Source organism: Pseudophryne corroboree, chromosome 10 (genome assembly GCF_028390025.1).
Source record: "Pseudophryne corroboree isolate aPseCor3 chromosome 10, aPseCor3.hap2, whole genome shotgun sequence".
Classification (NCBI taxonomy): domain Eukaryota; kingdom Metazoa; phylum Chordata; class Amphibia; order Anura; family Myobatrachidae; genus Pseudophryne; species Pseudophryne corroboree.
Genome location: NC_086453.1, coordinates 276755840 through 276768589, shown reverse-complemented (window position 1 = coordinate 276768589; position 12750 = coordinate 276755840). Strand labels below are relative to the sequence as shown.

General features: G+C 49.6%; 1 long non-coding RNA gene across 1 annotated transcript in view; it reads left to right on the top strand.

Moving 5' to 3' along the window:
- Positions 1–12750, top strand: part of LOC134965522 (uncharacterized) — a 77474-nt gene that overhangs the window by 718 nt on the left and 64006 nt on the right. The window lies entirely within an intron of this gene.

Here is a 12750-nt window from a genome sequence, read left to right as displayed (position 1 = left end):
AGCTGTGTGACTAAGCTCAGCGACCCAAGTGGCCGACACAAACACCTGGCCCATCTAGGAGTGGCACTGCAGTGTCAGGCAGGATGGCCCTTCCAAAAAATACTCCACAAACAGCACATGATGCAAAGAAGAAAAAAAAGAGGCGCAATGAGGTAGCTGTGTGAGTAAGCTAAGCGACCCTAGTGGCCGACACAAACACCTGGCCCATCTAGGAGTGGCACTGCAGTGTCACGCAGGCTGGCCCTTCCAAAAAACACTCCCCAAACAGCACATGACGCAAAGAAAAAAAGAGGCGCAATGAGGTAGCTGTGTGACTAAGCTCAGCGACCCAAGTGGCCGACACAAACACCTGGCCCATCTAGGAGTGGCACTGCAGTGTCAGGCAGGATGGCCCTTCCAAAAAATACTCCCAAACAGCACATGACGCAAAGAAAAAAGAGGCGCAATGAGGTAGCTGTGTGAGTAAGCTAAGCGACCCTAGTGGCCGACACAAACACCTGGCCCATCTAGGAGTGGCACTGCAGTGTCACGCAGGCTGGCCCTTCCAAAAAACACTCCCCAAACAGCACATGACGCAAAGAAAAATGAAAGAAAAAAGAGGTGCAAGATGGAATTGTCCTTGGGCCCTCCCACCCACCCTTATGTTGTATAAACAGGACATGCACACTTTAACCAACCCATCATTTCAGTGACAGGGTCTGCCACACGACTGTGACTGAAATGACGGGTTGGTTTGGACCCCCACCAAAAAAGAAGCAATTAATCTCTCCTTGCACAAACTGGCTCTACATAGGCAATATGTCCACCTCATCATCATCCTCCGATATATCACCGTGTACATCCCCCTCCTCACAGATTATCAATTCGTCCCCACTGGAATCCACCATCTCAGCTCCCTGTGTACTTTGTGGAGGCAATTGCTGCTGGTGAATGTCTCCACGGAGGAATTGATTATAATTCATTTTAATGAACATCATCTTCTCCACATTTTCTGGAAGTAACCTCGTATGCCGATTGCTGACAAGGTGAGCGGCGGCACTAAACACTCTTTCGGAGTACACACTTGTGGGAGGGCAACTTAGGTAGAATAAAGCCAGTTTGTGCAAGGGCCTCCAAATTGCCTCTTTTTCCTGCCAGTATAAGTACGGACTGTCTGACGTGCCTACTTGGATGCGGTCACTCATATAATCCTCCACCATTCTTTGAATGGGGAGAGAATCATATGCAGTGACAGTAGACGACATGTCCGTAATCGTTGTCAGGTCCTTCAGTCCGGACCAGATGTCAGCATCAGCAGTCGCTCCAGACTGCCCTGCATCACTGCCAGCGGGTGGGCTCGGAATTCGTAACCTTTTCCTCGCACCCCCAGTTGCGGGAGAATGTGAAGGAGGAGATGTTGACAGGTCGCGTTCCGCTTGACTTGACAATTTTCTCACCAGCAGTTCTTTGAACCCCTGCAGACTTGTGTCTGCCGGAAAGAGAGATCCAAGGTAGGTTTTAAATCTAGGATCGAGCACGGTGGCCAAAATGTAGTGCTCTGATTTCAACAGATTGACCACCCGTGAATCCTTGTTAAGCGAATTAAGGGCTCCATCCACAAGTCCCACATGCCTAGCGGAATCGCTCTGTGTTAGCTCCTCCTTCAATGTCTCCAGCTTCTTCTGCAAAAGCCTGATGAGGGGAATGACCTGACTCAGGCTGGCAGTGTCTGAACTGACTTCACGTGTGGCAAGTTCAAAAGGTTGCAGAACCTTGCACAACGTTGAAATCATTCTCCACTGCGCTTGAGACAGGTGCATTCCACCTCCTATATCGTGCTCAGTTGTATAGGCTTGAATGGCCTTTTGCTGCTCCTCCAACCTCTGAAGCATATAGAGGGTTGAATTCCACCTCGTTACCACTTCTTGCTTCAGATGATGGCAGGGCAGGTTCAGGCGTTTTTGGTGGTGCTCCAGTCTTCTGTACTTGGTGCCTGTACGCCGAAAGTGTGCCGCAATTCTTCTGGCCACCGACAGCATCTCTTGCACGCCCCTCTCGTTTTTTAAATAATTCTGCACCACCAAATTCAAGGTATGTGCAAAACATGGGACGTGCTGGAATTTGCCCATATTTAATGCACACACTATATTGCTGGCGTTGTCCGATGCCACAAATCCACAGGAGAGTCCAATTGGGGTAAGCCATTCTGCGATGATCTTCCTCAGTTGCCGTAAGAGGTTTTTAGCTGTGTGCGTATTCTGGAAAGCGGTGATACAAAGCGTAGCCTGCCTAGGAAAGAGTTGGCGTTTGCGAGATGCTGCTACTGGTGCCGCCGCTGCTGTTCTTGCGGCGGGAGTCCATACATCTACCCAGTGGGCTGTCACAGTCATATAGTCCTGAGTCTGCCCTGCTCCACTTGTCCACATGTCCGTGGTTAAGTGGACATTGGGTACAACTGCATTTTTTAGGACACTGGTGAGTCTTTTTCTGAGGTCTGTGTACATTTTCGGTATCGCCTGCCTAGAGAAATGGAACCTAGATGGTATTTGGTACCGGGGACACAGTACCTCAAACAAGTCTATAGTTGGCTCTGCAGTAATGATGGATACCGGAACCACGTTTCTCACCGCCCAGGATGCCAAGGCCTCAGTTATCCGCTTTGCAGCAGGATGACTGCTGTGATATTTCATCTTCCTCGCAAAGGACTGTTGGACAGTCAATTGCTTGGTGGAAGTAGTAAAAGTGGTCTTACGACTTCCCCTCTGGGATGACCATCGACTCCCAGCAGCAACAACAGCAGCGCCAGCAGCAGTAGGCGTTACACGCAAGGATGCATCGGAGGAATCCCAGGCAGGAGAGGACTCGTCAGAATTGCCAGTGACATGGCCTGCAGGACTATTGGCATTCCTGGGGAAGGAGGAAATTGACACTGAGGGAGTTGGTGGGGTGGTTTGCGTGAGCTTGGTTACAAGAAGAAGGGATTTACTGGTCAGTGGACTGCTTCCGCTGTCGCCCAAAGTTTTTGAACTTGTCACTGACTTATGATGAATGCGCTGCAGGTGACGTATAAGGGAGGATGTTCCGAGGTGGTTAACGTCCTTACCCCTACTTATTACAGCTTGACAAAGGCAACACACGGCTTGACAAATGTTGTCCGCATTTCCGTTCGAAATACTTCCACACCGAAGAGCTGATTTTTTTTGGTATTTTCACCAGGCATGTCAATGGCCATATTCCTCCCATGGACAACAGGTGTCTCCCCGGGTGCCTGACTTAAACAAACCACCTCACCATCAGAATCCTCCTGGTCAATTTCCTCCCCAGCGCCAGCAACACCCTTATCCTCCTCATCTTGGTGTACTTCAACACTGACATCTTCAATCTGACTATCAGGAACTGGACTGCGGGTGCTCCTTCCAGCACTTGCAGGGGGCGTGCAAATGGTGGAAGGCGCATGTTCTTCACGTCCAGTGTTGGGAAGGTCAGGCATCGCAACCGACACAATTGGACTCTCCTTGTGGATTTGTGATTTCGAAGAACGCACAGTTCTTTGCTGTGCTTTTGCCAGCTTAAGTCTTTTCATTTTTCTAGCGAGAGGCTGAGTGCTTCCATCCTCATGTACTGCATCTGCTAGTATAGACTGGATGATAATGATATAAAAAATATATATATATCACTACTGCAGGACAGGTATATATTATGTAATGACGGACCTGCTGGACACTGTCAGCAGACTCCTAAACTACTAGTATGAAGAAGATAGAAAAAAAAAAACCCCACCACAGGTAGGTATACAATTATGGACGAGCGACTGCCGACACAGAGGTAGCTACAGCCGTGGACTACCGTACTGCGTCTGCTAGTATAGACTGGATGATAATGATATAAAATATATATATATATATATCACTACTGCAGGACAGGTATATATTATATAATGACGGACCTACTGGACACTGTCAGCAGACTCCTAAACTACTAGTATGAAGAAGATAGAAAAAAAAAAACCACCACAGGTAGGTAAACAATTATGGACGAGCACTGCCGACACAGAGGTAGCTACAGCCGTGGACTACCGTACTGTGTCTGCTAGTATAGACTGGATGATAATGATATAAAAAATATATATATATCACTACTGCAGGACATCACTACTGCAGGTATATATTATATAATGACGGACCTGCTGGACACTATCAGCAGACTCCTAAACTACTAGTATGAAGAAGATAGAAAAAAAAAACCCACCACAGGTAGGTACACAATTATGGACGAGCACTGCCGACACAGAGGTAGCTACAGCCGTGGACTACCGTACTGCGTCTGCTAGTATAGACTGGATGATAATGATATAAAAAATATATATATATCACTACTGCAGGACAGGTATATATAATATAATGACGGACCTGCTGGACACTGTCAGCAGACTCCTAAACTACTAGTATGAAGAAGATAGAAAAAAAAAACCCACCACAGGTAGGTATACAATTATGGACGAGCACTGCCGACACAGAGGTAGCTACAGCCGTGGACTACCGTACTGCGTCTGCTAGTATAGACTGGATGATAATGATATAAAAAATATATATATATATCACTACTGCAGGTATATATTATAATATAATGAATGACGGACCTGCTGGACACTGTCTGTCAGCAGAATGCGTTTATAGAATATAAAAAAAAAAACACCACACGAGTGTTTAACTTTTTCAGGCAGACAATATACTGGTGGTCACTGGTCAGTCACACTGGCAGCAAAAGTGTGCACTGTTATGTACTCCTGCTATAACTGCTCCCCAGTCTCCCCCACAATTAAGCTGTGTGAGCAGTGAGCACTACTCAGCACAGTCAGATATACATAGATGATATTATCAATCATGCAGCACACTGAGGCTGAGCACAGATATGGTATGTGACTGTGTATCGTTTTTTTTCAGGCAGAGAACGGATTTTAAATAATAAATAAAACTGGTGGTCACTAGTATAACTATCAGCAAAACTCTGCACTCTCTGAGTACTCCAGTCCTAATGCTCCCCAAAATTACTAAAATTAAATTACTAGTAAATCAAGTGTCTCACTCTCTATCTAAACGGAGAGGACGCCAGCCACGTCCTCTCCCTATCAATCTCAATGCACGTGTGAAAATGGCGGCGACGCGCGGCTCCTTATATAGAATCCGAGTCTCGCGATAGAATACGAGCCTCGCGAGAATCCGACAGCGGGATGATGACGTTCGGGCGCGCTCGGGTTAACCGAGCAAGGCGGGAAGATCCGAGTCTGCCTCGGACCCGTGTAAAAAGGCTGAAGTTCGGGGGGGTTCGGATTCCGAGGAACCGAACCCGCTCATCTCTATTTCAGACCCGATTGCACGGCTGCGAAAAAAGTCAGCGTGCGATCGGGTCTGAATGACCCCCATAGATCTATATATACACCTGCAGTATACAGTATATATTCCCAATAGATGGATCAACGTCACCATCTATTGGGAATAGTAATCTGTGGCAAGCAAAGTAAGACTCCAGGCCCAAAGTGTGGTGAGGGTACAAATGAGCCAAAAAAACAATAAATAACTGAGAACACAGGTTCTCAAACTCGGTCCTCAGGACCCCACACAGTGCATGTTTTGCAGGTCTCCTCACAGAATCACAAGTGAAATAATTAGCTGCACCTGTAGGCCTTTTAAAATGTGTCAGTGAGTAATTAATACACCTGTGCACCTGCTGGGTTGCCTGCAAAACATGCACTGTGTGGGGTCCTGAGGACCAAGTTTGAGAACCTCTGACTTAGAACCTAGATTGGAGAAAAAATAAAAATGCTGTAACGGCATAAGACAACCTCCGCCCTCACCTGATGTCACATCCGGGTTCTTATGGCGACGGGGATATAGATTCTACCCACACTAATGCATCTACAGGCTAGGAGAGGAGGGGACACAATGATGCACATACTGTTAAGGACACACTCCTTTTCAGTGGCCATGCCCCCTGGCGCGCGTAACAGTACTCCCATTTCTTTTCACATACCCTCACTTCAAAATTCCCACTTCGATGACCAGTGGGGTGATCCACCCGAAAGTTAGCATAAAGTCGCTTGCGTCACATGCTTTAAAAAATGTTTTCCTTTTAAACTGGTCTGTTAAGAAATTATTGTCATATGAAAACTTAATTGCTTAGTAGCAATGCCTTACCCTATACCTTAAGACTGACTAAAATCTTGGTATTTTGGAGAAGTATGTCATTTGTATTTGTGTAGCGGTCCCATGCATCACGGAGAATCGCCAACTGTATGTGTGTGTGTATGTGTCTGTTGCTCTGCTCCTCTATTAAGTTGTTGAAGGTAGGCACTAGCTATGACCTCCATGGAGATAGCCACACCCATGGCACAGGCCAAACCCCCTATTTAGACCACCCCCACCGCAGCGCTTATCACACCTCCTGCCAAGGCACGCAATAGGCCTTTCATAAATTTCAGCTCCAGGCCCATGTGGACCTTATTCTGGCTCTGGCTGTATGTAGTGTGTTCTCCCTCCCTGTACTGTGCTGTATGTAGTGTGTGCTCCTCCTCCCTGTACTGTGCTGTATGTAGTGTGTGCTCCCCCTCCCTGTACTGTGCTGTATGTAGTGTGTGCTCCCCCTCCCTGTACTGTGCTGTATGTAGTGTGTGCTCCCTCCCTGTACTGTGCTGTATGTAGTGTGTGCTCCCTCCCTGTACTGTGCTGTATGTAGTGTGTGCTCCCTCCCTGTACTGTGCTGTATGTAGTGTGTGCTCCCTCCCTGTACTGTGCTGTATGTAGTGTGTGCTCCCTCCCTGTACTGTGCTGTATGTAGTGTGTTCTCCCTCCCTGTACTGTGCTGTATGTAGTGTGTGCTCCTCCTCCCTGTACTGTGCTGTATGTAGTGTGTGCTCCCTCCCTGTACTGTGCTGTATGTAGTGTGTTCTCCCTCCCTGTACTGTGCTGTATGTAGTGTGTGCTCCCTCCCTGTACTGTGCTGTATGTAGTGTGTGCTCCCTCCCTGTACTGTGCTGTATGTAGTGTGTGCTACCTCCCTGTACTGTGCTGTATGTAGTGTGTGCTCCTCCTCCCTGTACTGTGCTGTATGTAGTGTGTGCTCCCTCCCTGTACTGTGCTGTATGTAGTGTGTGCTACCTCCCTGTACTGTGCTGTATGTAGTGTGTGCTCCTCCTCCCTGTACTGTGCTGTATGTAGTGTGTGCTACCTCCCTGTACTGTGCTGTATGTAGTGTGTTCTCCCTCCCTGTACTGTGCTGTATGTAGTGTGTGCTCCCTCCCTGTACTGTGCTGTATGTAGTGTGTGCTCCCCCTCCCTGTACTGTGCTGTATGTAGTGTGTGCTACCTCCCTGTACTGTGCTGTATGTAGTGTGTTCTCCCTCCCTGTACTGTGCTGTATGTAGTGTGTGCTCCCTCCCTGTACTGTGCTGTATGTAGTGTGTGCTCCCTCCCTGTACTGTGCTGTATGTAGTGTGTGCTCCCTCCCTGTACTGTGCTGTATGTAGTGTGTGCTCCTTCTCCCTGTACTGTGCTGTATGTAGTGTGTGCTCCTCCTCCCTGTACTGTGCTGTATGTAGGGTGTGCTCCCTCCCTGTACTGTGCTGTATGTAGTGTGTGCTCCCCCTCCCTGTACTGTGCTGTATGTAGTGTGTGCTCCCTCCCTGTACTGTGCTGTATGTAGTGTGTGCTCTCTCCCTGTACTGTGCTGTATGTAGTGTGTGCTCCCCCTCCCTGTACTGTGCTGTATGTAGTGTGTGCTCTCTCCCTGTACTGTGCTGTATGTAGTGTGTGCTCCCTCCCTGTACTGTGCTGTATGTAGTGTGTGCTCCCCCTCCCTGTACTGTGCTGTACGTAGTGTGTGCTCCCTCCCTGTACTGTGCTGTATGTAGTGTGTGCTCCCTCCCTGTACTATGCTGTATGTAGTGTGTGCTCCTCCTCCCTGTACTGTGCTGTATGTAGTGTGTGCTCCTCCTCCCTGTACTGTGCTGTATGTAGTGTGTGCTACCTCCCTGTACTGTGCTGTATGTAGTGTGTTCTCCCTCCCTGTACTGTGCTGTATGTAGTGTGTGCTCCCTCCCTGTACTGTGCTGTATGTAGTGTGTGCTCCCCCTCCCTGTACTGTGCTGTATGTAGTGTGTGCTACCTCCCTGTACTGTGCTGTATGTAGTGTGTTCTCCCTCCCTGTACTGTGCTGTATGTAGTGTGTGCTCCCTCCCTGTACTGTGCTGTATGTAGTGTGTGCTCCCTCCCTGTACTGTGCTGTATGTAGTGTGTGCTCCCTCCCTGTACTGTGCTGTATGTAGTGTGTGCTCCTTCTCCCTGTACTGTGCTGTATGTAGTGTGTGCTCCTCCTCCCTGTACTGTGCTGTATGTAGTGTGTGCTCCTCCCTGTACTGTGCTGTATGTAGTGTGTGCTCCCTCCCTGTACTGTGCTGTATGTAGTGTGTTCTCCCTCCCTGTACTGTGCTGTATGTAGTGTGTGCTCCCTCCCTGTACTGTGCTGTATGTAGTGTGTGCTCCCTCCCTGTACTGTGCTGTATGTAGTGTGTGCTACCTCCCTGTACTGTGCTGTATGTAGTGTGTGCTCCTCCTCCCTGTACTGTGCTGTATGTAGTGTGTGCTCCCTCCCTGTACTGTGCTGTATGTAGTGTGTGCTACCTCCCTGTACTGTGCTGTATGTAGTGTGTGCTCCTCCTCCCTGTACTGTGCTGTATGTAGTGTGTGCTACCTCCCTGTACTGTGCTGTATGTAGTGTGTTCTCCCTCCCTGTACTGTGCTGTATGTAGTGTGTGCTCCCTCCCTGTACTGTGCTGTATGTAGTGTGTGCTCCCCCTCCCTGTACTGTGCTGTATGTAGTGTGTGCTACCTCCCTGTACTGTGCTGTATGTAGTGTGTTCTCCCTCCCTGTACTGTGCTGTATGTAGTGTGTGCTCCCTCCCTGTACTGTGCTGTATGTAGTGTGTGCTCCCTCCCTGTACTGTGCTGTATGTAGTGTGTGCTCCCTCCCTGTACTGTGCTGTATGTAGTGTGTGCTCCTTCTCCCTGTACTGTGCTGTATGTAGTGTGTGCTCCTCCTCCCTGTACTGTGCTGTATGTAGGGTGTGCTCCCTCCCTGTACTGTGCTGTATGTAGTGTGTGCTCCCCCTCCCTGTACTGTGCTGTATGTAGTGTGTGCTCCCTCCCTGTACTGTGCTGTATGTAGTGTGTGCTCTCTCCCTGTACTGTGCTGTATGTAGTGTGTGCTCCCCCTCCCTGTACTGTGCTGTATGTAGTGTGTGCTCACTCCCTGTACTGTGCTGTATGTAGTGTGTGCTCCCTCCCTGTACTGTGCTGTATGTAGTGTGTGCTCCCCCTCCCTGTACTGTGCTGTACGTAGTGTGTGCTCCCTCCCTGTACTGTGCTGTATGTAGTGTGTGCTCCCTCCCTGTACTATGCTGTATGTAGTGTGTGCTCCTCCTCCCTGTACTGTGCTGTATGTAGTGTGTGCTCCTCCTCCCTGTACTGTGCTGTATGTAGTGTGTGCTACCTCCCTGTACTGTGCTGTATGTAGTGTGTTCTCCCTCCCTGTACTGTGCTGTATGTAGTGTGTGCTCCCTCCCTGTACTGTGCTGTATGTAGTGTGTGCTCCCCCTCCCTGTACTGTGCTGTATGTAGTGTGTGCTACCTCCCTGTACTGTGCTGTATGTAGTGTGTTCTCCCTCCCTGTACTGTGCTGTATGTAGTGTGTGCTCCCTCCCTGTACTGTGCTGTATGTAGTGTGTGCTCCCTCCCTGTACTGTGCTGTATGTAGTGTGTGCTCCCTCCCTGTACTGTGCTGTATGTAGTGTGTGCTCCTTCTCCCTGTACTGTGCTGTATGTAGTGTGTGCTCCTCCTCCCTGTACTGTGCTGTATGTAGTGTGTGCTCCTCCTCCCTGTACTGTGCTGTATGTAGTGTGTGCTCCCTCCCTGTACTGTGCTGTATGTAGTGTGTTCTCCCTCCCTGTACTGTGCTGTATGTAGTGTGTGCTCCCTCCCTGTACTGTGCTGTATGTAGTGTGTGCTCCCTCCCTGTACTGTGCTGTATGTAGTGTGTGCTACCTCCCTGTACTGTGCTGTATGTAGTGTGTGCTCCTCCTCCCTGTACTGTGCTGTATGTAGTGTGTGCTCCCTCCCTGTACTGTGCTGTATGTAGTGTGTGCTACCTCCCTGTACTGTGCTGTATGTAGTGTGTGCTCCTCCTCCCTGTACTGTGCTGTATGTAGTGTGTGCTACCTCCCTGTACTGTGCTGTATGTAGTGTGTTCTCCCTCCCTGTACTGTGCTGTATGTAGTGTGTGCTCCCTCCCTGTACTGTGCTGTATGTAGTGTGTGCTCCCCCTCCCTGTACTGTGCTGTATGTAGTGTGTGCTACCTCCCTGTACTGTGCTGTATGTAGTGTGTTCTCCCTCCCTGTACTGTGCTGTATGTAGTGTGTGCTCCCTCCCTGTACTGTGCTGTATGTAGTGTGTGCTCCCTCCCTGTACTGTGCTGTATGTAGTGTGTGCTCCCTCCCTGTACTGTGCTGTATGTAGTGTGTGCTCCTTCTCCCTGTACTGTGCTGTATGTAGTGTGTGCTCCTCCTCCCTGTACTGTGCTGTATGTAGGGTGTGCTCCCTCCCTGTACTGTGCTGTATGTAGTGTGTGCTCCCCCTCCCTGTACTGTGCTGTATGTAGTGTGTGCTCCCTCCCTGTACTGTGCTGTATGTAGTGTGTGCTCTCTCCCTGTACTGTGCTGTATGTAGTGTGTGCTCCCCCTCCCTGTACTGTGCTGTATGTAGTGTGTGCTCTCTCCCTGTACTGTGCTGTATGTAGTGTGTGCTCCCTCCCTGTACTGTGCTGTATGTAGTGTGTGCTCCCCCTCCCTGTACTGTGCTGTACGTAGTGTGTGCTCCCTCCCTGTACTGTGCTGTATGTAGTGTGTGCTCCCTCCCTGTACTATGCTGTATGTAGTGTGTGCTCCTCCTCCCTGTACTGTGCTGTATGTAGTGTGTGCTCCTCCTCCCTGTACTGTGCTGTATGTAGTGTGTGCTACCTCCCTGTACTGTGCTGTATGTAGTGTGTTCTCCCTCCCTGTACTGTGCTGTATGTAGTGTGTGCTCCCTCCCTGTACTGTGCTGTATGTAGTGTGTGCTCCCCCTCCCTGTACTGTGCTGTATGTAGTGTGTGCTACCTCCCTGTACTGTGCTGTATGTAGTGTGTTCTCCCTCCCTGTACTGTGCTGTATGTAGTGTGTGCTCCCTCCCTGTACTGTGCTGTATGTAGTGTGTGCTCCCTCCCTGTACTGTGCTGTATGTAGTGTGTGCTCCCTCCCTGTACTGTGCTGTATGTAGTGTGTGCTCCTTCTCCCTGTACTGTGCTGTATGTAGTGTGTGCTCCTCCTCCCTGTACTGTGCTGTATGTAGGGTGTGCTCCCTCCCTGTACTGTGCTGTATGTAGTGTGTGCTCCCCCTCCCTGTACTGTGCTGTATGTAGTGTGTGCTCCCTCCCTGTACTGTGCTGTATGTAGTGTGTGCTCTCTCCCTGTACTGTGCTGTATGTAGTGTGTGCTCCCCCTCCCTGTACTGTGCTGTATGTAGTGTGTGCTCTCTCCCTGTACTGTGCTGTATGTAGTGTGTGCTCCCTCCCTGTACTGTGCTGTATGTAGTGTGTGCTCCCCCTCCCTGTACTGTGCTGTATGTAGTGTGTGCTCCCCCTCCCTGTACTGTGCTGTACGTAGTGTGTGCTCCCTCCCTGTACTGTGCTGTATGTAGTGTGTGCTCCCTCCCTGTACTATGCTGTATGTAGTGTGTGCTCTCTCCCTGTACTGTGCTGTATGTAGTGTGTGCTTCATCCCTGTACTGTGCTGTATGTAGTGTGTGCTCCCTCCCTGTACTGTGCTGTATGTAGTGTGTGCTCCTCCTCCCTGTACTGTGCTGTATGTAGTGTGTGCTCCCCCTCCCTGTACTGTGCTGTATGTAGGGTGTGCTCCCTCCCTGTACTGTGCTGTATGTAGTGTGTGCTCCCTCCCTGTACTGTGCTGTATGTAGTGTGTGCTCCCTCCCTGTACTGTGCTGTATGTAGTGTGTGCTCCTTCTCCCTGTACTGTGCTGTATGTAGTGTGTGCTCTCTCCCTGTACTGTGCTGTATGTAGTGTGTGCTCCCTCCCTGTACTGTGCTGTATGTAGTGTGTGCTCCCTCCCTGTACTGTGCTGTATGTAGTGTGTGCTCCCTCCCTGTACTGTGCTGTATGTAGTGTGTGCTCCTCCTCCCTGTACTGTGCTGTATGTAGTGTGTGCTCCCCCTCCCTGTACTGTGCTGTATGTAGGGTGTGCTCCCTCCCTGTACTGTGCTGTATGTAGTGTGTGCTCCCTCCCTGTACTGTGCTGTATGTAGTGTGTGCTCCCTCCCTGTACTGTGCTGTATGTAGTGTGTGCTCGCTTCCTGTACTGTGCTGTATGTAGTGTGTGCTCCTTCTCCCTGTACTGTGCTGTATGTAGTGTGTGCTCTCTCCCTGTACTGTGCTGTATGTAGTGTGTGCTCCCTCCCTGTACTGTGCTGTATGTAGTGTGTGCTCCCTCCCTGTATTGTGCTGTATGTAGTGTGTGCTCCCTCCATGTACTGTGCTGTATGTAGTGTGTGCTCCCTCCCTGTACTGTGCTGTATGTAGTGTGTGCTCCCTCCCTGTACTGTGCTGTATGTAGTGTGTGCTCCTTCTCCCTGTACTGTGCTGTATGTAGTGTGTGCTCCCTCCCTGTAC